This window comes from Pinus tabuliformis, chromosome 9 (assembly GCF_031772625.1).
Source record: "Pinus tabuliformis cultivar Carrire ecotype Pingquan chromosome 9, CPIR1, whole genome shotgun sequence".
In the NCBI taxonomy this organism is placed as follows: Eukaryota; Viridiplantae; Streptophyta; class Pinopsida; order Pinales; family Pinaceae; genus Pinus; species Pinus tabuliformis.
In genome coordinates this window covers 1,210,736,667-1,210,756,303 of record NC_142307.1, presented here as the reverse complement: position 1 = coordinate 1,210,756,303, position 19,637 = coordinate 1,210,736,667, and positions in this window count along the sequence as shown.

Below are 19,637 nucleotides of genomic sequence, written 5' to 3'. Positions count from 1 at the left end.
TTCATATCTTCGTAGATCGACAAACCAGAGGACACCTGCTCAGATACTGCTCCAGCTACCATACCATCAGTGTCCTAAGATCCTGTTCTCTTGGAATCCATTGAGACAGATGAACACCTAAAATATTTGGAAACAACCAACATGCATGGCAAGAAATATGTCAGTGAAAACAAAGCAAATTCGGGGTAGGACACAACACATACCTAGGGAACTGATGAGAAAGATTACGCAAATTTCACTGGGAGGCTGAGTGAATGGCTTCCATAACTACGCAAAATGAAATATGGACTGAATGGGAGGCTGGAATGGCTACTGGGTCTACAAAATGTGCAATCCAGTTGGGCATTTGGCTATTGGGATTTCGCAATGTGCAATTCCAGCTGGGAAAGACCGCTGGCCCAGGGAAAGTTTTGTGCAAAATTTTTGAGAAAAGCATCCACTAACCTCCAGTAATGCACAATTCAGTTCAGAAGGCTAGTTTTGGGCTAGAATGCACAAATCTAGAGAGGAAGGTGAGCCTTCCTTCTCCAAATTGCGCAATGAAGTGTTGGTGAAAGTGGAGAATGGGCCAAGGTTGGCCCGACTCACTGACGGGCAACTGAAAGAAAGTAAGTCGATGAAATGCATGGAAACACTAAGTGATAGCAGAAGTGATAAATAGTGCATGCAAAACATGAATGGAATATTGAGCAAACAGATCAACATGCATGTGGGTGAGGGTATTCGATGGTTGGGGAAACGTCTATGCAAAATAGTGTCATGCATGTGACAACAGTGGGATAGCAATGAAAATTGAAATAGAGCTAGGACAAGCTACAATATATGTAAACGATAGTAGGTGTTCAAAGAAATCAAGAAAACAACACTAACACAAGCAAATACAAAAAAAGCGATAGAAATGCTGAAGAAGACATGTTGAGGCCACTTACCCATGAATAGTTGAGCCGAATGTGTCTAAGAGTCCTGGATGTGCTGTGAGATGTTAGAGTTACAATATCAATGTGAATGAATAAGCTCTGATCCATCAAATAAATAAGTTTGGTCTCAAGACATGCATGCTACAAATCTAGGAAAAGCGACACTTGAAGGGAAAATTCTAAAACAACTTTGCATGTAACCCTCAGCTGCTAAAAATATCTCTCTTAATCATGGGATTCCTTTTGCATGTTACCTCTTGACATTCTGGGAAGATCAAGTCATGCATGCATGCAAGTCAAGTTTCCCCGGTCCCGGGTGGAACTAGTCAACTGGACTGTCCATGCATGCTAGTGCTCAACTGCTTGGGAAAAATGTGCATTCCTGATTGTAAGCTATGAAAAATACCCAAGGGGATTGCAAAATTTCTAGGTAGAGTAGTTGACTACTACCCAGATTTGCACAAATCTTGGGCTGAATAGCTTGTTGATGGGAAAATTTGAGCAAATCCTACTGGGAGGGTTGGCTGGCAGGATTGCGCAATCCTGGAGCCCAATAGGCTGTCAAAAAGAATTTCATAATTCCTGGAGGGAATGCTGGTTTCCCTCCAGAAATGAGCAAATTTCACTGGGAAGATGCTCAACCTGCACCTGGACCAAGTCTGGGTAAGCAACCTGTGAGGGGAATGGATTGACTGTGATTGACAGGCTACCTTTGTGCAAGGAAAACACTGAAGCTTGAGTACTTGATGAAGCAAGACAAAGTGTTGTGTAAGGTTGCTAGGGGAGGCTCCAAAATAGGCTAAGGAAAAATTTTGGAGGGTGGTTGTAGCCGCTACAATAGGAAGCGGGACCTATAATCTGAAAACTTATTGATACCTCTCAGGAGCACTAGATCACCTAGAAGTCAGTCCACAAGCTTTGATGATTAGATCCTGAGTTGGAACTGCTTTTCCACAAGCTTAACACCCCAACTGTGCCCACAACACAACATGCATGCAGTTATGAGGATCCAACCACACCCATAAGCTTGTCTCCATGCAATTATGACCCAAATCTTCCACTTTTGTGCATGCCGTTCTGAGATCTGTGCCATCCTTTTAGGATATCCTCCAAACCACTTCCCAAAACTCCCTATAACTTTCAATAATCATGATTAAGATGATAACAATGCCAAACGTTCAAACTTGAACATGATCTTGACCTAGTCATTCCCAATACACAATAGACATTTCATAAAAATATGGTAAACTTGTAATCTATAGATAATGAATGCACATATGATCATAAAGCTCTAAACTTCATCTAGAATCATCAAGAAGGTATAATTCCCTCTCAAGTAGATGCAACAACACTTGTTAGCCCATGCAATCATCAACCATACAAATACTTATCAAATCATGGATAAGAGCCATAGCTAGAACACATCATAGAACCATGCTTATAACCAACATATGACAAGAATATCAACCATGAAAAATATTCCATAAAATCATCATGATAACAAGTACATCTTCTCATTAATTACATTAGAAGAATATCTCATATTAACTTATGCAAAATCCAACCAAGTTATGGACTTTTGTGTACCACCCAACTATATATTGGGATGAACCAAATATTTTTTTCATCCAATCATCTCTGTGCCATATTCCAAGAATGAATGTGGGATCTCATGTGATAAACTAAGACATAATAAACTAGGGACTCCAGAGGTTAAACCACCTCCACCCTTAAGGTACCGTGATCTCACCTAAACCATCCCCGAGATCAAGAAACCGAGCCAATGTTGGATGCCTTAGAATTTCTTCACCATACCTTGAGGAATTTTCCTATCTCCACACACTTGTCGAGGGATTCTTGGAGAAAACCATATCCACCCCTAACCCTTGGGATTTTCTTGAGACCAACTCACCTAGTTCCAAAACCTTCCAATAATCCAAAGCTCAACCAAGAATGAATCCCATCACACCATGACTATTGAAGAAATGGAAAGGCAAGGCTAGAACCATTGTCACTCTAAGAAAAACCCATGCTAATGACAACAAATGAACCAAATAAACCAATGCATGTATGATGCATTCTTATCCCAGCAAGGAAATCACACATGCAACCTGTTAACTGCTATGTCTTCTTACTAAAGCTGCTAATCCAACCTTCTCCTCTCTTTCCTTTTGTTGTCCTTTTCTTTCCTTTCCTTTCTTGTCCAAGTGCTTGTTCTCTTTCCTTTGCTAAACCTACTCCAAATATGGGAAAATGCTGTGTACTATTTCTCTAATGAATTTTTTTTTTATCATTGATGCCTCCTTTTTCTTCACTGTTACTTCATTTTCCTCTAATTTCGCTTGCATGCATATTTGTGTCTCTTCACATTTTTTTTCTCCTATTTTCTTTATTTCTCATAATTTAATGTCAATTATTTCCTCTTTGCCTTTGCTAATTCCTTTGAAAGTGATCTCCACTATGATGTTCACCCACCATTCAACTTGGAATTTGTGTCCCATGAAGTTGGTCTTATTTTTATTTACATGTAAAATAAACTAGGAGTTGTTACAAAACCATAACCCTTGGGGAACATCGTCCTGGGTGTTCTATGACACCTATGACCAGCAAACTGCTGCAAGAAAAACATACTACCTATGGATCTTTATGACATAGCTCAATACAGTATTTACAATGAAAACTATTGAAACAAAACAACAAACCAATTATGGAGATTTATAAAACTAGCTCAATACAATATTTACAATAATATACAAATATATGAATATGCACATTTAATTCAACCAAAAAATAAAAGGATAAGTTACTTGCATCAGAAACAAGGGAATCCATAGGCTTACACCTCCAACCTCAAATGTAGTAATAGGATTCACCTCCTTCCTAGGAAGTACAAAATCCATTGCTAAGATCAAAGTCTTCCTGCAATGTCCAATGCTACAATCCTTGCGCTACTTATTCTCTCAGTGAACAATTACCGACTCATTATTCTAGGGCACATTCCCAATGTTCTTATGATTCCATCTAAAAATTATAATGACCAAAACAAATTCATTCCATGAACTTCCCTTCTCTACTACATAGTCCCTCAGGAAATCCGGTCACCCCATTCTATGCATTCACTCGCCTTCCAAGTTCCCCAACATCCCCTTCTCTATCACATACTCAGGAAATCCATCCCTTGGAAATGTTTCCTCGCATTAGAAGGTAAAAAAACCAAGGCATATCCCTGCCTCAAAACCATCATACCAATCATAGCATGCTCATGGCAATCAATGTGCACTATTGGGTACCAATGTCCCACAATGGCCTTGCTCCTGAATGCTTTACTATCACACTATTGCATGTTGCAATTCCTTTTATTATTGCTAATAATTCTCTTGCATCTAGTTCCAACCACCCCAAAATAGGAATTTTCCATGCTTTCTTATAACAAGCATATAATTTTCGTTAGATTGAAAAGGAATTGAAATAAATTCAAATCATACCTCATTGGTGGCTTGTCAAGAATGTACACTTGCAATTATGTTTACTTCTTGTAACAACAAATCAAACTAGCTCTTTGATTAAATCATCATGTATAAGCATATCACATTTGGTTAGCTAAAAACCCAACCATCATAAATCAGAATCATAGATCATGTGCATAATTAAAAACCAAAATAAAATATTGATACTTATCTTTCATGTTGTTCTTTGCTTCTACCTTTGTTCTTTGTCCTTTCTGTACACACACTGAATCAATTTCCAAACCCAATAAGCTCATAGTGCCTTCTCTTCTCTTGACAACATGTACAAACTGGATCGGTTGCCAACTCGATGAACACCCAGTGCCTTCTCTTCTCTTCTCTTCTCTTCCAAAGAAACAAGGGAATCGGAGACACTGCTTCGTCCCTCAATATCAGCAACAAGGGCATCCAAAGACTATACCATCTCTAACCTCAATATCAACAACAAGGGCATCTAAAGAATTTACCGACTCTACCCTCAATATAAGCAATAGGGGGATCTAAAAACTATACTGCCTATACCCTCAATATCAACAACAAGGAAATCCAAAGACTATATTGCCTCTACCCTCAATATCAACAGAAAGGGCATCCAGAGACTATACCACCTCTGCCCTCAATATCAACAACAAGGGAATCCAAAGACTCTATCGCCTCTACCCTCAATATCAACAACTCAAGATTGGTCTCATTGCAAGCTATCCAGGGCTCCCAAGGCTACTATCTTGACCCACAAACTCCAAGGAATCCCAAGTTGTCACAAGGATTTAGATATCCCGTCCCAAGCCACAACCTCCATGGATCTTGAGAACCAATCCCTTTCACAACACACACATACACAATGTACAACACAACACATATACCTATTCCCATTGTATAACACAACACATACACCTACACCTGGTGTATAACAACACACATATACATGTCACAATACAACAAATACAAAATGCACATGACACAGTACCACATGTACACAACACAACATGTACAACATGTACATAATAATAATACTGCACATCCAAAGACCACACTATCTCTACTAGGAAACCTTTCCTCCAATGCCTTTCCCACGCCTTATTGTTTGCATCCACAACCCAAATCCCATGTTAATGGCTCTTTCCACTATCGATTCTTGTCCCAACATGTCATAGCTCACACTACTTTCATTCCATATATATATACTTCAACATTTCCTACCATAACATAAACATAGGCATAGTTATAAGCATATAATACACAAATCATATCCATATGATACTAACCTCATAAACCTTTCAAGGATACTTTTCCCACTTGATTCCTAATAACCAAGAATCTTTTCATGCCATTCAACTGCATAAACAATCATTCTTCCACAAGAACAATCACTGATGACACTGTCAGGCAATGAAATTCAGGCAATGACATTCATATATATATATATATATATATATATATATATATATATATATATATATATATATATATATATATATATATATATATATATATATATATATGTTGTAGCGGCTACAACTACCCTCCAAAATTTTTCCTTAGCTTCATTTTGGAGCCTCCCTACCAACCATCCTTAGTAGCATGTATTGCACTGTCAAGTACACAAGCTTCAGTGGTTTTCTAGCAGATTTCTAACCTGTGCATGATAGCTTGTTGCATCCCCCTCATAGGTTGTTTCTTTGGACTTGGTCTAACTGCAAGTTGAACAGCTTCCTCAAGAAATTGCACAATTCTAGAGGGGAACCATTCTTCTCTCCAGAAATTGCGCAATCCTAACTGGCAACCTGCTGGGCTCCAGAGTTGCGCAATTTTTCCTGTCAAGCTTCACTGGAAAAACTATGCAATCTGTCCCAGCAGGACTGCTCAGCCTAGAAATTGCACAATTTTGGGCAGCACTCAGCTGCTCAGCCTATAAATTGTGCAATCCCTTTGGGCATCTAGCCTAGTTCCCTCCCAGAAATGTGCAAATTTTCCCATCAGTCAAGCAAGCTGATGCATGTGCCTTTAGGTTGACCGGTTCCCTCTGGGACCAAGCAAAACTAGGTTTCATGCATGGACCGCATCTCCCAAGACAGCATGCAAAGGAATCCTTTGATTAAGGGATTTATTTTTAACATCTGGAGGTTACATGCAAGGATCATTTCAGAAACCTCCCACCAAGTGTTGCTTTTCCTAGATATGTGGCATGCGCGTCACAACCTCTATTTTATCAAAACTCATCAACTAGATGCCGCAGAGCTCATTCCTGACATCGAACTTATAGCTATGACATCCCACATTGCATATAGGAGTAGTCAACACATTCTGCTCAGTTGTTTTGGGATAAACCGGGTTTTCCTGTCTTGCATTGCATTCCTATCGCTTTTTTTTGTTTTGCTTCATGTGAGTGTTGTCTGCTTCATTTCAGTGAATGCTTGCTCTCATTTTGATGTATGTTAGCTTATAGAAGCATCATTTCAGTTTTCATTCACATCTCACTGTTGTCACATGCATGACACTGTTTTGCATGAATGGTCACCGTTGCGGAGACTCGCTTCACACACATACATGCTTTCCCATTTTCTGAATCATGCACCTGCTATTTGCATGTATGATCATTCACTCTTGTTTGCACTCATCTCACCATGCATTCAGACTTCTCATGTTTTCAGTGTCCTGTCAGCTGGACTAGGCTGCCTTGGCCTGGACCGTGCCCTGTCCGGCTAGCACTGTGCATTTTCGGAAGTGAAGTCTCTACCTTCCCTCTATAAATTGTGCAAGTCTGGCCCAACAATGACCTCGAGACTTTCATTGTTCAATTATTGGAGGTAGTGTCCTGCTGACCCCAGAAATTGTGTAATGCAGTTTCCTGGTTGCATGTCATTGCTGACTAAAATTGCACATTGTGTAGTTTCAGTCCTCAGCAGGCTAGGCTGGACTGTGCATTGCATAGTTCTAGCAGTCAACTAGCCTCTTGACAGCTCAGACTGTGCCTTGCGCAGTTTTGGCAGTCAGTCCCCCAACCTCCCGGCAGAAATTGCGCAACCTTCACGATCAATCACACAGGTATGTTACAAGTGAGTCCTCAAGTTTGTTTTGGTTATAGAATGACAGATTTCTTGCCATGAGTGTTGCGATGTCTCCAGGAACCACAGGTGTTCTTCTGTCTCTCAGCAGCACAAGTACAATGGCCTTTATGATAACAGAGTAAAAGGACACCGTTGAGAGCACACGGGGTTTGCACCCAAGCAAGTGTCTATGAGCTCGCCTACCTATGAAGACATAAATTTGTTTGTAGAAAAGGATATCAAGATAATATGGCAGCAACATTACAAAAAGCAACACCATTAGAAACAACAATAGGCAGCACACCTACACGCAATGAATGCGAGAGGAAGGTTGTTGACAACACAAAGATGGAACAAAGTTGCAAGCTCAAGCAGATCCACTTGTGATGGAAGCAACTTTGGACACTGAGGCTATGAGGTGATGGTACGACATGAAGATAGTGCGAAGGCAGAGAATGGAATAAAGAAGGAGTTGTATGTGCTGAAGCAGCAACTCAAGGAAGAACGGGAGCTGCATATACGAGAGAATGAGTTGCAGCAGGAGCATGTACAATAGGGGGCAACATGCACAGACGAATGAAACTACGCTTTTACAAGTTATAGATCCATCCCAATAACTGGCACAGAGTAGACAAGGTGAGTAGTGTTGTTGATCGCATGCAAGGGAATTCAGTGACATGCATGTCATTGCGCGCACACATGCGATCCCTCCCATTTGGCACACTCATTGAGGTGAAGACAAGAAGCAAGTCCAACTGGAGCTGAACATGTATTTTGACAAGTTGATGTGCATGGCCACCAGCACATGCTTGGAGAGCAGCGTAGACACTATGCATCAACATGTTGTCGGTATGGTCACACCCAACATGACCATGCACATGCTATCATACAAGTTGGATAGAGGATCCATATGAGTGCACTCGGATGCAACAAAGGCAAGATTCCACTTCAGCAAGATGTCACCATTGAGCGCATGGACACCATCATGGACGACCAAGCTTGGCATCAGCTCACCACCTTTGACCATCACAAGGATGTCAAAGGGTGGGTCTCACCATAATGGTCTGAGTGTCAGTGGTGTCTTTCATGGCTTGCTCAAGCCATTTTGTCTCACTTGGGCACATGTGCATTGTAATGTAACGTCTTGTCAAGTGGAAGTTCAAGTGTCGATACTTGAATGTCACAGTCATAGAGTAGTTGAAGAGTCACGAGGATAGGTGAACAATCTCAAAGGGAAATGTCAAGGGTCATCCCACCCTTTGCTATAAATAGTCCCTCATAACTCATTGTAGAGGATTTTGATCAGCCAAGCTTCTGATAGGAGTATCTTAGAGAAATCTTGGACAATATTGTAATGAGCCTTGGCTTCTCCACTACGCAGAGCTCGTATATCTCTTTGGAGGAGCAGGTGGTTGTGGCTGTAATGTTCCGCTGTCAGAACTAGTGGTTGGACATGGATGTATTATATGACTGGAACTTACTCTTCTTAATATAATAGAGCCAACACATTTTATGCATATGTTGTATTGTATTTTAGTTATCTTGACTACTCTAAATGATATATGTATCTGTCTTCTTATGCATGCATGTGTAGATATTTCTGTATATGTATGTATGAATCATTTTGAAATGTGTTGTTGGTTTAACCATCACTTTGGATTGCTAGCTAACTTGCCTTCCATGTTGTGGTGCATCTTTGCTCGTGTGTTACCTTCTTAACTCTGTGCTGTCACAGGTTTCCAAGGGGTGCACTCACCTCACCCTCCGTGTGTTAGAACCTCTCATGCACCTTCCTTGACTTACTGCATATGTCACACCCTTGATACCAATAGGTACATCTTCCTTGCCTCTGTGTGAAACCACGATCAAGGCGATATTGTACAATCCACTGCTAGGACTCCTACAATAAACAGCCTAAGGTCTAATTGGGACTTCTTACCGGGGAGATCCCCTCACATGTTGGCGGGTCCAGCACTGTCAACATTTTGGCACTAGGAGGGCTAGATTACAAGCTGTTTCATCACATCTATTTTGAATCTGTGCATATCCATCATGACTAACTACAAAGTTTCTCTTCCGAAATGTATGTCTTATGGAAACGACTTCAAAATCTCAGAAGAGATCTTGGATAACTTGTCACATAAAACATACGATGGTGGAGGTCACATAGCCTTGGCTAGGCACGTGATCAGTGTTGTAGGCTCATGCAAAAGACATGGAATCTTTGAAGAATATGTTAGCACTTGAAATTTCACCTCAGGCTGAGAAAGGCAAACTCCAAGGCAACATCAAACCACTTAGCCTCGTAGCTAGCCCTACGGGGCAGGAGAGGGCTCTCTCCAGTATATCTCGGAAAAGATCTTCAAAGGGCGGAGATAACCAATAAAGAACACTGATTTTAGGCTAGTAAACTAATAAAAGGTTTGATTTGAGACTTTTAGGATTTTGGTGGAAAATCGGGGAAAGGCAATTTTGGGTGCGGGGATTGGACACAGTTTTCGCAGGGGGCTCTTTGGGGCAAGATAGGAGACTATATTGATGCCTTTGAAAGAGTTGGATGGATGAAAATGACTGGTGAGGAGCTAAGGAGAGCAAGCAATCACCTTGAATTCCCCTTAAACAGATGAAAACATTGATATTAGGCAAACTTAAAAGCAGAGCATGGTAATCATGAATTCTAATTTAACACTTCATTTTCCTAATTTGCAGAAGGAAAAGTAAGAAGATGATTCACATAACAAACTTACAAGTACAAAGAGAAACACACCATCAATACATGTAACCAAAGGAATCCCAAAAAAGGACTGCAAAACCCTGGTCTTTCTTCCTTTCCCAAAATTGCAGAGATACAATGAGTAATACAATAGAAAGCTTTCTCCCTCAAGAGTCCAACCATGAAAATGACTAAGAAAGTACATAATATAGGCAATCTAACATCTTTCCTTGCCTCTAGGGGTCGAGCTCACTATCCTAGGAGCTGTTTCAACCAATTCCAAACTGAGCACTAAAATCTAGGCAGTCAAAACAACTTGCCTCTATAAGAAATTGGTTGAAATGATGCTTTTTCTTGCAAATTTTTGCAGGGATAGCTTCTGAAGAGTCTTGGCAAAGGAGACCAAGGCTGCATGCTGACTTCTGAAGAATTTGATTTTTTTACAAATTTTTACAAAAATGAGAAAATGACCTTGCCTTCAAAAACAGGGTTTTTGAACTCAAGGTAGAAATTAGCTATACAATATGAAATCCTTTGAAATGATGCTTTGATGAACATCCCTCTGGCCTACTGGGCATTTATTGACCTCAAAAGACATGACCTCAAAAGACAAAATTGGACTAAACCCTAGACCTAGGACCTTGATTTCAAGACAAGACCAATGACCTTGTAAGGAATTTATTGACTGAAACAAACTTGATCCAGCAATGCCAAGAGGGGAATAAATGACACAAGCTCCTCCATCAGGGTTATGGCATGCCTAATGGAATGCAATAAGATGATACTGATGAGACACCTACTTATGCAAATGCAAAGAGCTTTGATCGCTGATGGAGGGCTACTAGACCGACTCTAACAGAATACATGACCTATGCGTTGTTCATCTACACGCTTCAAGGGAACCTAATGCACTGGTGTGCCATGCTGCCTGAAAAATATATTCATTGTCTTGCTCATCTGGTTGCATAGTTAGACCGTGCTTTCAATCACTTTAACCATAAAGCACTCGATCAAGAAATTTTGAAATTACGAAAAGCACCCAATGAATCCGTTGAAAAGTTTTACACACACTTTTGTAATCTTGCATACCATTTCCCCAAAGATGAAATTGATTGGGGATTTATTTATGGAAGATTTGAGTATCTTCTTCACATATCCAAAAATCCACAATTCTTGAAATCATCTGAACCCCACTCAACACACTTTGGTGATGGAGTTGTGCAATCACAGGCAGGCACAGTTGCTGTCACAAGTGACTGTCCACCTTCACCTCATCAAATAGTTCCACCACCGTAGAGTGATGTGGGAGATTATGCACACACATCTGTTGAATTGTCACATCCTCCCACCCCACCTGCTCTTGATATCTACACAGATTTGTCTTGCAAGCCTGTTGGTTGTCATGTGGATTCATTCCCTCAACCTCTGTCCCTATGTTCTGTTGATCCTTCGGATTGTACTGTATTGTGTTCTTCTATTTCGGTCTCCTCACCTGTTGTGAATGAGGATCAGGTCGTTGACGGGATTGATGTTATGCAACCAACCTATGCCATCATTCATGATGAGTGTGTGCATGAATATAAATAAGAACCCGCGGTGAAGGATGACTCCCTTCTAGTCGCGCCTCATCCGCTTTATCCTGACATCCCTTGGGATTTTTCCACTGCTGATTTCCCCTGTGAAAACTCATTTATGGATGTTTCTACTTCCGATGTTTCACAGGACACATCAGATGTTAGTTTGTCATTACATTGTGAAGAGGAAACATCTTCCTATGAAAATCCATCCAATCTGTCATTTGTCATTTCTGAAAACATAGAGGGTGAACATCCTTCCTTCTCATCTACCCCTCTGAACGATTCATCAAATCATGAGGATGCTGACAAACATTTTTGATTTTTCTGATCTTGGTTGTCGTGATCTCTCTACTTCTTCATCTAATCACGATGTGATTCAATCATTGTTAATCTACCTAAGATACTCATCTATGATGATCTATCTATCGAAGAAGTCGAAACCCCCTAAACTGTCAAGGCACTTTAGCCCGAGCTGATGGTTATGTCAGGCCCTCACTGTATTGAGGCTGGTTTCACTTCTGATCAAGAAATTTTTGAAACACTCAAGGCTCCTCATCACTCTCTACTTTCCATTCAAGATCAATCTAAAACTTAGATTTCACTTCCTCCACTTGAAATACGCGTACCATCGCTCATGCATTGGAGGAAAATTACACAACAAGCACACTTGCACAACGTAAGTGGTCTACCTTTCTCACGTTTTATTGCATGTCACAGTCAAGAGAATGCATACACTTGACATCTGCATGGAAGCGCATCACAATGCCATGACAAGTCCACAGAGTGCATGTTATGCGCTTTCACTCATTTTTGTTTTGTGGAAGCTTGTAAACTTGGAGTGTGTTTGTCTTCATTTTTATATCTTTCTTATTTTCTGGTTCACATAACTATCTTGTTCGTGATCTATGCCTTCACCAACATGGGTCAACCAATGCACTGGTGGCTTCATTTGAAATATCACTTCACATGATCAGGCCCATGCACTGTTAGCTTAGGAGTAGGAGTAGTGTTTTCTTTTGTGTTTTTTGCTTGAATTCATGTTTGCTTCTTTCTATGCACGCTTGTTTGCTTACTCAATTTTATTTCGCATTTGTTTCTGCTTCTTGCTTTGATTTTTATTTTGTTTGCTCGCTATTATCCATATGTTAGTTTCACATGGATTATGTGCGACTCTTGAAACAAGCTGGGTAAAGTACAAGAGGACTTGTACAACTATCAACATTTGGTTATTTGTTGTCCCCTCTCTTACGTAGAACTTGTAGTCTTCAATCCATGATACATCAATGGAAATTACGTACTGTTCAAAGTGAACCTTGGTGAAAACACAATGCTTGCGTGCTAACTAGTATCACCTACTCTAGTCGGTTGTTTTTGGGTTAATCCTTGTCAGCTCAATCAAGTAGAGTAAGGTGAGGGGGAAAACCTTAACAAGCACGTCAGAGGTATATATAAACTACTTATCTAAAGGAAAAACCTCTTCTGCTCTCAATAAGTCGAGATCCCTCTTCCGCCTCTGAAATGAATAAGTGTTATGCACAGTTATGAAAATGAAAAATGAAAAAATGAAAAAGTGAAAGTTTCCAAAAAATGATGAATGAATAAGGTGAAAGAAGAGAAAGGCTTCCTGTGTAGAGAGGTGATGCAAGTAACTCCACCATGGTACTGACCAGGCTTGCTGGCAGCTGTGCGATGCTTGTGTTCTTGCATGACTCCGCCGAGGTATTGTCCAAGCCTGTTGGTAGCGGAGCAACACTAGAGATGAAACTAAAACTCTGTTGACTTTACTACTTGTGCACCAATATACCCCTCATCCCCAATAAAAAAAAATGTGTTGTCTTGGCTTGGAATGTGTGTCGACCAACCAAGGTATTGGAAGATGCTACATATTACAATCAAGCAAGTGTGGAAACCAAGACGAACAAAGAATTGAACAATACTTCTGAAGGTTTTAGACTTGCTTTTCATGAACAAGGTCCATTCAAAGAGCTGGAGTTTTACCAGTGTGTTGCCAAGTGTTGTAGCGGCTACAACCACCCTCCATAATTTTGCCTTGGATTTGTTTCAGAGCCTCCCTACCAATCATCCTCAGTAACATGTCTTGCATTGTTAAGTACACGAGATTCAGTGGTTTTCTAATAGATTTCCAGCCTCTACATGATAGCTTGTTGCATCACCCTCATAGGTTATTTCTCCAGACATGGTCTAGCTGCAAGCTAAGAAACTCCCTCAAGGAATTGTGCAATTTTGGAGGGAAACCAACCTTCCCTCCAAAAATTGTGCAATCCTGATTGGTAGCCTATTGGGCTCTAGAATTACGCAATTCTGTCTATCAAGCTTCATTGGAAAAATTGCGCAATCTGTCCCAGCAGGACTACTCAACCTAGAAATTGCGAATCCCTCTAGGAAGCCAACCCAACTCCCTCCTAGAAATGCACAAATTTTCCCATCAGTAAAGCAGGCTGACGCATGTGCCTTCAAGTTGACTAGTTCCCTCTGGAACCGAGAAAAAATGGTTTGCATTCATGGAATGCTTCTCCCAAGGAAGCATGAAAAGGCATCCCTTGATTCAGGGATTTATTTTTATTCGCTAGAGGTTGCATGCAAAGATCATTTTAGAAACCACCCACCAAGTGTTTCTTTTCCTACATTTGTGGCATGCGTGTCACAACCTCGATTTTATCAAAATCATCAATCAGACACTGTAAATCTCATTCCTCACATCGACCTTGTAGCTCTGACATCCCACATTGCATCTAGGAGTCGTCAACACATTCTGCTCAGTTGTTTTAGGGTAAACCCACTTTTCATGTCTTGCTTTGGGTTTTTGTCACTTTTTGTGTTTCACTTCATGTGACTGTTGTCTGCTTGATTTTAGTGAACACTCAGTCTCGTTTTGATGTATGTTAGCTTGTAGAAGCACCGTTTCAGTTTTCATTTGCATCTCACTGTTGTCGCATGTGTGACATTGTTTTGCACGAATGGTCGCCATTATGGAGACTCGCTTCAGACACATGCATGCTTTCCCATTTTCTAAATCATGCACTTGATATTTGCATGTATGACCATTCACTCTTGTTTTCACTCATCTCACCATGCATTTAGACTTCTCATGCTTTTAGTCGCCTGTCGGCCGGACTGGGCTACCTTGGCCTGGACTGTGCCTTGCCTGGCTAGCACTGTGCATTTTTGGAAGTGAAGGCTCTACCTTCCCTCTAGAAATTGCACAAGTATGGCCCACCAATGATCTCAAGACTTGCATTGTGAAATTCTTGGAGGTAGTGTCCTGCTGGCCCTAGAAATTGTGTAATGTAGTTTCCTGGTTGCATGCCATTGCTGACTGAAATTGCGCATTACGCAGTTTCAGTCCTCAGCAGGCCAGGCTGGACTGTGCATTGCATAGTTCTAATAGTTAGTTAGCTTCTTGACATTCCAGTCTGTGCCTTACGTAGTTTTGGCAGTCAGTCCCCCGACCTCCCGGCAAAAATTGTGCAACCTTCATGATCAATCGCACAGGTATGTTACAAGTCAGTCCTCAAGTTTATTTTGGTTTTTGATTGACATATTGCTTGCCATGAGTGTTTCTTTGTCTCTAGGAATAACAGGTGTTCATCTATCTCTAGCAACACAAGTGCAATGGCCTTCACGAGAACAAAGTCAAAGGACACCGTTGAGAGCACAACGGGGTTTGCAGCCAAGCAAGTGTCTATGAGCTCGCCTACCTATGAAGACATCAAGTTGTTCATAGACAAGGACATCAAGATAATATGGAAGCAAAATTACAACATGTAACACCATCAGCAGCAGCAAAAGGCAACACACCTACACGCAATGAATGCAAGAGGAAGGTTGTTTACAACAGAAAGGCGGAACAAAGTTGCAGGCTCAAGAAGATCCACTTGTGATGAAAGCAACTTTGGAGACTGAGGCTATGAGGTGATGGTGTGACATGAAGATCATGTGAAGGCAGAGAATGGAGCAATGAAGGAGTCGCATGTGCTAAAGCAACAACTCAAGGAAGAGCATGAGCTTCATAGTCGAGAGAATGAGTTGCAGCAGGAAAATGTACAACAGGGGGTGAAAAATACACAGATAGATGAAACTATGCTCATACAAGTTATAGATCCATCCCAGCAGCTGGCACAGAGCAGATAAGGTGAGCAGTGCTGTTGATCACATGTAAGGGAATTCAACAGCATGCATGTCATTGTGCACATGCATGTGATCCCACCCATTTGGCACATTCACCAAGGTGAAGATAAGAAACAATTCCAATTGTATTTCAACATGTATTTTGACAAGTTGATGCACACAACCTCCAACACATGCTTGGAGAGCAACGTAGACACTATACATCAACATATTTCCAGTCTAGTCACACCTAGGATGACCATGCGCATGCTATCATATGAGTTGGATAGAGGAGCCATATCAGTGCACCCAGATGCAATGAAGGCAAGTGTCCAATTCAATAAGATGTCACCATTGAGCACACAGACACCATCATGGATGACCAAGATTGGCATTAGCTCACCACCTTCGACCATCACAAAGGTGTCAAAGAGTTGGTCTCACCACAATGGTTTGAGTTTCAGTGATGTCTTTCATGGCTTGCTCAAGTCATTTGGTCTAACATGGGCACATGTGCATTAATGTAACGTCTTGTCAAGTGGAAGTTCAAGTGTCGAGACTTGAATGTAACAGTCATAGAGTAGTTGAAGAGTCGTGAGGATAGATGAACAGTCTCAAAGGGGAATGTCAAGGGTCACCCCACCCTTTGCTATAAATAGTCCCTCGTAACTCATTGTAGAGGCTTTTGGTCAGCCAAGCTTCTAATAGGAGTATCTTAGAGAAAGCTTGGAGAGTATTGTAACGAGCCTTGGCTTCTCCACTATGCAAAGCTAGTATATCTCTTTGGAGGAGCAGGCAATTGTGGCTATAAAGTTCTATTGTTGAAACTAGTGGTTGGACATGGATGTATTGTATGACTGGAACTTACACTTCTTAATATAACAGAGTCAACACATTTCATGCATATGTTGTATTATATTTCAACTATCTTGAGTACTCCAAATGATATATGTATCTATTTTCTTATGCATGCATGTGTAGCTATTTTTGTATATGTATGTATGAATATTTCTGAAATGTGCTATTGGTTTAACCATCACTTTGGATTGCTAGCTAACTTTCCTTCCATGTTGTGGTGCATCTTTGCTCATGTGTTGCCTTCTTAGCTCCGTGCTATCACAGGTTTCCAAAGGGCACACTCACCTCACCCTCCATGTGTTAGAACCCTTCATGCACCTTCCTTGACTTACTGCATATGTCACACCCTTGCTACCAACAAGGACATCTTACTTACCTCTATGTGAAACCGTGGTCAAGGCGATACTGTGCTACCCATTGTTGGGACTCCTACACCAAATGGTTTGATGTCTAATTGGGACTTATTACCGGGGATATCCCCTGACATGTTGGTGGGTCCAACACCATAAAAAATATACATAAGCATAATTGTGTTCACAACATAATTACCAACATTCAAAAGGTAAAGGTTAAGAGAACTTCCTGTATCTGTGCAAAGCATACCCAACATTGAGAACAATAGTTCCTAAGATAGCCAAGGCATCTGATGCTTCAAACCAACTTACTTTACCTTTTCTTTTAACTTTCTCATTATTGTCCTACCACTGTCCATCTGTCCCAATGGACCTAACCAACCCAACCATCTGTCATATTATTTCCTTTAGCTGCCCTTTATTCATGCACTGAGCTTCTTTCGGGTCTTACATTACCTATTGGATTTCATTCAACTCTATTTTAGCTCCATTAACTTTTCTCTTCACCCAACCAATTCCCAAGACCCTTAAAACACAAAAGGAAAGAACAAGAAGAAAACAAGAAGAAAACCATGAAAAATGACTAACAATACGACACCACAAACAAATTGGCATGGCCATGCACTAGGCACAATCAAAACTGTAAATCAAGTGCAAACAAATCACAAATCACGGAAAGAAAAAACCTTTCAACAACAACCATGACTCAGCGCCAATAGCTTCCCAGTGCATCCAAAGGAAAGCTGAACCTTATCCTTCTTCAGGATCTATGGTAGTCTCTTTTTCCATGCAGTTCCCTACATCATACTTCCATGAACACACAACTATGAGTGCATAAATAAATATATCAATACACCAATGACCTTACCTTGTTGTACCCAACACACAACCCTGCAACTGAAAACTTGCACATATAATCTCCCAATGGATTCCAATTCCATTGACGAATCCCATCATCATACCTATATTTTATCAAACATCTACCATGTAGCTTCCTAGGCCCCAAAGTGCTTCCATGCACTGTGACTTTCTCTATTACTCGATCCTAGAGCATGATCTCCTTCTGCTACGAGATACATTGAAGCTCTACCTAGAAATACCCCCTAGTTCCATTGCCACATTAATGATGGATACCTGGTGACCTACCAACATGTTATCCACTGTTGCATAGATATGGGGAATGATTTGGCCTACATCCCTAACTATTCATGTGCACTGTAGATACAAGGCCTCTTATGACCCTGCTACGCCATTCCGATAAAAAATAGAATACCACTCTGATACAATGTGCAATCCTTCCTGTGATGATATCCATCACAGGTTCAACACCATAATTATTATACATCTTCTAACATCAAACTAATCATCCAAAATCAACTCCTCATCTCTACTGCCTCTGATACACTTAACACCTTCCTACCAGATGTCTGTCTTTCCTTAAATACTGAAGGTAGCTATCTTGCCTTTCATGTACTATGCTAGGAAATTTCCCTTTATCATTCCTCCTATAAGGATGTTGGCGGTAATGGTGATGGTGTCTCTCGAAATCATAGCTAGAATGAAATCCATAAGTACTACCCCTCCTATTGCGTGTATCCAAAGATCTACCACCTCTTACTATGTCATCCCTATCTAACCAGTATCCTAATTGAGACTTGCTAACATATGCCACATTAGTCCTTTCCTCCTATCCATGACTACTCCTCAGCTATCCCATCTTCTATAAATGTGAAAGGCTATGAAGGATGACTGTATTGACTTCTGCTTGCTTTTCTTGAGCTCTTGCAAGTTTTCCCTGTGTCTCAATCAACTTGTCATTGTATGCCTTGTAACTTATGATCTCTACCCTTAGACTCCTTAGTGTATTGGATAGATCAAGAGAATAGTCTTCTCCTTTCCACACAACTAAACTTTCCCATTCCATAGAATTCACATCAGGACTGTAAGGGGAGTCATGTGATCTGTAGTCCACTACTCTGCTCTTCATCGTTGATATTATATTATCCTACAATATACCATGTTATATAGGAAAAAAAGAAGACATAATCAAAATCATACCTCAATGTATCTCAGGGGAAGTTATCGCATCTGCATAAGTCAGTTAATATTAGCAGGATACATCATAACATCAAGAACTTAACTATCATGCAAGCAACCACCATGATAATAATCCTCATCCATATGAATGTAATGCATATATTAACAAGTTACTATCATGCATGACTAACTAATGCATGTGCATATGACCACACTAATTAACTATCTTCTATCATGCATGTAACCACAACAACAATATAATGACATACGTGCATATAAATGCGATGCATTTAAAAACGTGGGGGCTTCACTAGCAGAGAAATATCATACCACGTGCATTCATATTGGGGGATATATATTGAGGAAAAAATGACATAATATATTGAGCATATAATAGGGGGTAAAGGGTTTTTTATATTGGGAGGTACAAAAAATGGAGCTCAAAATTAATGAAAAAATATAAAGGGGTATAAAAAATGTTAACAAAAAAATGGATACCTA